Source organism: Acomys minous (genome assembly GCF_964271855.1).
Source record: "Acomys minous genome assembly, chromosome: 2".
Taxonomy (NCBI): domain Eukaryota; kingdom Metazoa; phylum Chordata; class Mammalia; order Rodentia; family Muridae; genus Acomys; species Acomys minous.
The window spans coordinates 80,786,457-80,794,738 of NC_140484.1; positions in this window are offsets into that span (position 1 = coordinate 80,786,457).

Below are 8,282 nucleotides of genomic sequence, written 5' to 3' on the forward strand. Positions count from 1 at the left end.
GAATGTATTGAGTGTTTTTACTAAAGGTCTCGTATTCTCCAGCATCTGAGATTTCTGTGTATCAGGATTTTCTACAGTTACCTGGTTCCCCTTTGGAAGCCTGCCTATGTCGGTTAGTGAGACAGACATGCAATAGTAAATGTGAATCTGTCAAATTCTGATTATTCTGCTGTGTAGTACAAAGCACGTTCAGGAGGCAGAGGCAAACAGCAGCAGCAGCAGCAGCAGCAGCAGCAATACTCACTGGACATTTGCTGTACCAGTGGCATTGCCCAGAGCATGCCACATATGCATCTTATAGAAATATCCATGTGGTACTACTGCCAATTCTACTACACAAGTGAAGTAGGAGAGACTGAAAGAGGTCCAGAGGAAGAAGCTTGTCTCATAGGCTGGGCAGAGCATGGTTTCTTCTGCTGACTTTATGTTATGTCATTTTTTCAAGTTCTGTCAACTATGAAAGTTCAGTGCTGGTAGTCTGGGTTGATCTGCCTCTTTGGAGATACCAAGGGAGCAGGAGAGACCAATTTCTGACTCTCAGGTGCTGCCTTCAGAGATTTCAAACCTTTAAAGGTAGGAAGGGTAGCATACTGACTGGGTTCAATTATAGCATTATGGTAGAGCCGCTGTGGATAAGTTACTTAAATTGATCAGCTCACCATATGTAAAATAAATCTATCAACAATACCTTTCTATGAGGTTGTTATATAAAGTAATGAATAGATACATAGAAAATACTGATGTCTCACACTGTTATTCAATTGACTTCAAGAGGAGGAAAGCTCAGATTGGCAAGGTAGAGCACCATATCAAAGTGGTAGGAGATGGCTTTCTGTCTGCTCCATTGATTCTGAATAGCATTGGATAAACTCTTGATGTAACAGGTAGGATAGGCACTATCTCCTGCTCCTGCTAGGCCCTACAGTCCCTGTAGGGGTGGAGCAGTTTCTTACTGTGGTTAGAAACCTGTGCCTTAATAAAATAAAGGACTCACATGTCCAACCTCATATATATCCCACAAGCAGTAGTGAGCATTCTTGATGTTAAGTGAGTAGAGAAGAGACTTAAAGCTGAGTGTCATGTTGGTTTTCCATAAACCATGGGCTGCATTTCTCACTCATTTTCTCTCGCCCTCCTTCCCTCCTCGTTCTTCTTGCCTTCTTTTTGATTTATTATTTATTAATAAATAACAATAATCACATGCATCATCATCATCATCATGTCTAGGTATGTAGCCCTAGCTGGGCTTTAACTTTGACCTTAGCTATGTGATGGCTAAAGAAACTCCACTTTATGCCAATGGTACCCACTAGCCATTTGTCCCTGGAAGATAAATTCCCAGCAACCCTGAATTGGTGACCCCCACCCCCACACCAGAAATGTATAGCTGTGACTATCCACTTGCTATAATTTGACTAATTGCATTTTTCGGCTTCTGTAATTTGTTTATGTAGATGCCCAAATATTGTTCTGATTTGTCTTAACCACCTAACTTGGCAAAACAGACCAGTTTTGGTTTGCTTGCATAGATATTGAAGATCTTGTGGTTTTCCTCTTTAAAAGCCCTTGCCCCGAGCCATCCTTCATGACGTGCCTGAGATTGGGCTTTAAGGATGTTATCTAACTAGCAGCTAATCAATACATCTTTTAATTACAACTGGATTGAGTCTATGGTCCTTTCTCCGGGGCCTCAAATTCCTTAACAGCTTCCTTTCTAGAATGCCAGGTGTTCTTCCAAGTCTGTGGTGGTTTGAGTGAAAAATGTTCTTTATTTGGTTCCCAGCTGGTTGTGTTCTTTGGGGCTGTTGTAGAGCTTAGGACTTGAAGACTTTCTGGAGGGCTTTGGGGTGGGGGTTACAATTTTGCCTACTTCCAACTTGTTCACTCTGTTTTCTGCCTATGGTTGAGAATATGATTGTGGGATGGATTGTAAGCTTTGTCACAGGTGAATGCAGTCTTGGCGGGCTTTGCCCTTGGACACACCATGGATACTCCTGAAATTAACCTTGAGATAGACTGGGTGGAGCCATCCTGGGCCTGGAATTCATGAAGGGGACCAAGGGTCTCCATCTGGACTATTGTGTTTCTAATCGACCCTCAATGGGAGAGGGAGACCACCCCTTGCATGTGAGAGACGTGGATCAGGAAGAGGATCAGCAAACAGGCCACACCAGCAAGCAGGCCAGAGATACCTAGGGACCCATCCTGCAGAATGGATACCGGAAGGTTCACTCTTGTTTCATTTGACTTTTTTTCCCTTTTGTGTAAACTGGTTAGGTTGTATAATAAAGTATAATTGTTAAGAAACAGAGCCAACATGTGTTCGCTCAATTTCCTATTTAAGATGCTTGCTGCCATGCTTCTCCTGACATTATGGACTCTCCCTCTGAAACTGTAATTCAAATTAAAGCTATTTCTTTCTTCCTTTTTTTTTCAAAATAATATTCATATTACATCCCTATTATTACTCCTTTACTCATATGCTTCTGTTCCTATTCTTCCTCACTCTTCAACCTGTTTCCCTTCCCCTAGTCCTCTGACAGGGGAAGCCTCCTCCCCCACCATCTGACCACAGCCTATCAGGTCTTATCAGGATAGCCTGTGTCCCCTTCCTCTGTGGACCGAAAGGCCGCCTAGTCAAGGAGAATTGATCAAATTGCGGGAACCAGAACTCATGTCAGAGGCAGTCTTTGCTCACCTAACCTCCACATGGGTAATGAGCTATCCATCAGCTGCACCTGAACAGGGGGTTCTAGGTTCTCTGCATGCATTGTTCTTAGCTGGTGCATTAATTTTTGCAGGCACCTCTGGGTCCAGATCCAAGCTATTTCTTTTTATAAGTCACTTTTAGTCACGGTATTTTGTCAAAGCAACAAAAACAAACCAATGCAGACTCTATTGCAATTTCTCTTTGAATTTTTAACACTGTCTTGGTAGAGTCCAAGAGGAAGAAGCTTGTTCTCTGTTGGATTGTCTTGAGATTGCAGTCTTATTTAAAAAGCAAGAGGGGTCCTAGAGAAATGGCTCAACAGTTAAGAGTGCTTGCTCTTCAAGAAGTCCCAAGTGCATTTCCAACACTCACAGGGTGACCCACAACTGTCTCTAAGTCCATTATCAGGGGAAATCCATTGCCCTCTTCTGGCCTGTATAGGTACTGCATTTGTGTGGTGAAAAGACAGACATTTAGGTGAATACTCAAAGATATAAAATAAATAAATAAAAACATAAATAATGTTTTAAAAGTAAATGGATCTATTACTTATCTCATACAACATATTTTGATTATTTGAAGTATAAATATCTCCTGAGATTTAAAGTTCGTATTTATAGAAAACCTTTTGCTTGTTTTCAGACAGAATCTTGTAAAATAGCAGAGTCTGTCTTCAAACTTGCAATCTTCCTACCTCAGTTGCCCAGGTGTGAGGACCACTGAGATGTGCAACTGTCTTATTTTTAATCTTCAAAGACTTATAAAAGATGGGGCTTGAGCTTGGGCAGTCCCACTTCTACAGCTCTACTACTTGTAGCACACAAAACTTCTCTCATGGGCTCAGACTGCATTCCACAATTGTTCCTGTCCTTAGTGACTACTCCGCAGTCCTGCCATCTCCAATACTGCCAGGAACCAAATGGCCCGTGGCCAACCCCCACCCATTCAGCACCTGCAGCAAACATCCTGCTTGGCCGCTCACTAGGCACGCAAGGCATCTGACTTAGCCCTGAGAAGAGAACGATCTGAACCTGAGATAACCACAGAGACATCCTGCTTTGCCCCAAACTAGGAAAACTCCTCTCCCTGCAGATGTTCCCAGGGCCCAACCCCAGAAGATTCTGTACTTTTCCATTACCCTCCTCGCCTACCCCCGCCCTCCCTAAAGCAGGTTTTAAAAAGCCTGCCCTCACCTTCAATAAATGGCTCTTGACAAGCTACGGTTTCCTTGAGCTCTGCCTGTTCTCTCGCCCGTTCTTTATTCACAGGTTGCGACCCTCCTCGGCCCCCCCAATAACTGACCAGCTGGACTGGTCACAATACCACAGGATTTCTAGGGAAACTGAGCCTGCACCTTCATTAATGGTCTTTCCTGGCCTCTCTTTAGGGACACTAACCCTGTCACACAGTTCTAAGCTTCAGGCTCTCTCAATGACCCCTTTAATCCTTTGGCATTTGTGTCTTCAAAATCAGTACCACATGAGTGACTCTTACACATTGCCACATTTAGCTGCCAGCTTGAGATGTAGCCTTGCTCTCTTGAACCACACTTTCTCTATGCCTACACTGAGAAAACATGTTCCTCTTGAGCCAGTGAAAACCAGATAATTTTACCTCAATGGTATGGATGGCCTATCAGTCACAGCTCTTTCTGTAGCCCCAGGTGACCAGCACACATATAATCTTAACCAAAATATTACACAAATGGCTGTTGGATCAGTTCAGCCAGAGGTTTTGCTCTCTTCTGAAGCCTTATAAGCCTGGCTTCCCACAGTCCACATTTCTCTCAGAACTCAGATATTTCAACCTCCCACAAGAATAGCCCATTTTGCTCTGACTTTTTTCTTTCCCAAATGTCCCAAATCCTCCACAGTCTTCCAAGAAAACAAGGCATAAAACTGCACATGGCCAAGTTCATCACAGCAGCACTTTACTTCTCTAGTTACAAATTCTGTTCTATTTTTATTCCGTCAAACTGATTAACACCACTATCAAAAGTAGCTTAGAGGAGGGAAGAATTTATTTGGCTTATGTTTCAAGAAGGAACCATATTTTCTGCTTTGTTAGCCAGCTTATACTTTGCTAGCTTTCTAATATACCCAAGTCCACCTGCTTAGGGAATGGTGTTGCCTACAGTGTTCTATCCAATAACAATCAAAACACTTCTCCATAGATATGCTTACAAGCTAATCTGATGTGGGCAATCCCTGAACTGAGACTCTTTTCTCAGATGACTCTAGGCTGTTTCCAGTTTCTAATTAAGCTAACTAGGATATCGATATGAATATTTCCCTACGATCATTGTTTTCAGTGCTGAGAAATCTTTAAAACCCAACAGATCAGAGAGTCTTCAGCTTTTAGAGTTAGTGACTTTAGGAAACAGAGTTGAATGTGATTTGTCCCCACACTCATTTTGAAGGCTGGTCCTTGAAGTGAGCTGAGGCAGGATTGACAGGGGCCTCCTTCAGGCTGATGTTTAGAACATGGGGCTAGACACTTACGAATAAAGGAGAGAAGCTTTTTGTTGTAAAAAAAAGCTAGCTGTTGTGAGAGTAAGGTTCCCTTTTCATGCACCATTTTTGTGTGTGCTTCTGCCAGATAACCATAAGACATTGTCTGACAAGCTGTACTACAGACCTTGCTGGAAGGGTTGGTCCAAAAGTGGTGAACTTTTCAGAGTTCAGAACATAAACATAAAAATCTACCTAACGTCAGAAATTTTATTTTGTCAAGAAAAAATATGCTAAGGTAGCGTGTCAAGTATCGTGGCTTGACAGATTTTCATGTCTGGATCCTGTAGTCAGTTTCTCATCAGAGATACTGCTTTGACAAGGGAGAGCTACGTGAGAAGTGTGGCTAAGGAGATGCTGCTGGTTTCTGAGCACTTCCCAGCAGACTCTCAGTTTCTTACGTGCCTGGTGGTGAGACTGGACTGAACATGGTTATGCAGCCTTTGAGGTTTCCTACCTTGATGGACTTGATTCTTTTGGGCAGAAAGAAATGTTTGCAATTTATGAAAGCTCAATGAGATGACAGTGCTGGTTTCTGCCTCCAAATCCCCTAAATGGATATAAAACATGAACTGTCAAAAGGACCTCTTTGGTTTGTAGTAGGTTGAAAATGAAATGTAGCAAAAGTAGAGAGGGGAAAACCTCAAGCATCTAATGCCTGCATATTAAAACCCAGAACTACTCTGATTGTCAGTGGTGGCCCAGCTGATCTGCCTTTTGGGTTGAAAGTAGAGTTCTTCCTAGAATGGACCCACTTTTCACTAGATAAGGAGACAACCTGCCTTAGGGATCTAAGACTGGGAAATAGTCTCTTCATCTTAGCTTTGACAGAACATTCCATGATCAAATATTTTTTCTTTGTCCAAATTTTCATATGCAAACCACTGGCTATTTGGCATCTTCATCAATGCTCCAACAAGAGTCCAGAGAAGAAAGACCTTCAGAGTGAGTGTTTTCTTTTTTTTCTTTAGTCTGAGGCACCTTGATGCTCCAGGCTCAGTACAAGTAACCCATGGACACATTGCATTCACATTTTGTGGGCTTCATTGCTGCTCTAAGCTGTTTGAGAGCCAGATGTTGGCCAGGAGTTGAGCTGCATGTCCTCACTGCTGTTGTACATATGATTTCACCAGTTAGTATAAGAAAAATTTAATAGTAGCTGATGCAGTCAGTTCTTGGAGCTCTCTGATCATAGGACAGCTTAGCTAACAAAACCTCATGACACTCTAGGCCTTGGCTGATGTGCCCCACCCTGCATGCAATGACTTTTCAAACTAGCTATGCTAGAAAGGCTCCCTGACCTCCAGTGACTGATACCAGTCAATAATTAGCTTAACTACAAAGGCATATATGCCTGAAGAGTCACAAAGCACAGCTTAACTGACAGTATCCCCCAGCCCAAAACACACTGCAAGAGCAACAAGCAGGGAGAGCCCCAAAGGAGATAGTTTGGGGGATACTATGCATTCAGGAACAGACGTTACCAGGTATCTGTAATTGGGTTTTGCTACTTTGTAGGTTCTTTTTTTTCCTTCCCTTCATCCCCCCTCTCCTACCTAACCCATCACTAGATAAGAGAAAGAAAGATAGAAGGGAGAGTGGTAGAGATAAAGGTCCTTGAATGTAATTTCTTCTTTGTAGCTAATCATTTTGCCACTCTTTATTGTCCCCCCCCCCTCAACAGCCCATTTCACCCCCTAAAACTAAATAGGAAGGAAGCAAGGATAGAGGGGAAATCCATGAATCTAATTCCTTTCCTTTTGTTTTTTCTTTGATCGTGGCTACTAACAAACAGCAACCAACCTCCCTTAACAACCAACTACCATGGACTCCACCTCTGGGGCCCTCGAATTTTTGTACTCTATGAAAAGTTCCCAGAATTTCAAATGTCACACAATTGCAGAAACTGCCTGCAGCTGGCAAAACCACACCTCTGCTGGAGCACAAGGCAAATCATAGTCAGCCACTGCAGACAGTCTGAATCAGCCCCATATCCCATGCCTGGGATTAAAATGAAAACATTCTTATAGCATTTCTGTTTCTGATTTCTTTTCTTTCTTTCTTTCTTTTCTTTTCTTTTTTTTTTTTTTAAAGAAACTAAAAGTTCAGAATTGCCACTATAGGTACCTCACCTAGGGCTGAGTAGGGCTGGGGTCTGATGCTAAGGACATATAGCCATAGCCCCAGCTCCTTTCAGAGGCCTCCTAAGGCATAAAGTAGCTCTTCCATACATGTGGGTGATGATTTCTGGGTGCCACATTTTACTCACCCTGAGAGTTCATGACAGGTTCATAATTATATTTGGGAGACTTTTGTTGACAATAAAAGGCATCCTGGAGCAAAAGAAAAGATGATGGATGATAATTAAAAGAATAGGGGTCTAATCTAGTGTTTACTCTGTGTGTAGTTTTGAACAAGTCAACAGCCTCCCTGGAGAAATGAAAGAGCTTATTTCAACTTACAGCTTGTAGTCCTAGTGAAGTTGGGGCAGGAACTGAAGACAGGAACATGGAGGAAAGAACTGAAGCTACAGTTAAGTGCTGCTTACTGGCTTGCTCAGCATGCTTTTTTAATAACACCCATGGCCATCAGCCCAGGGGTGGTACTGTCCACAATGATGTCTTTCCTACAACAATCATCAGTCAAGTAAATGCATATGTCCATAAGCCAATCTGGTGGGGGCATTTTCTCAATTGATATTCCCTCTTCTAAAAGGACTCATGTCAAGTTGACATAAGCTAGCACACATGTAGGAAACCACAGAAAAATGAATTCCAGATATCTTAGACAAAATTTAAAAGATATAAAGCTAAAAGAATGAGAGGAGTAATATTGTCAGAGTGGTTTGGAATTCAGTTAATTTAAGGAACTCAGTTTATCATGAAGTTGAAGATGAGTGACACCCGTTTCTTCTGAAATATGAGTGGATGTGTCCTTAGAGGGATTGGTACAAGTGTAGGTGAGGAATCCAAATCCAACCACTTATTTCCTGAAGCTTTTTAACACAGGAGGTGGTTAACAGGACCTGATAGGGTCCTTTCCATCCATGCTGAAGGGAGCCT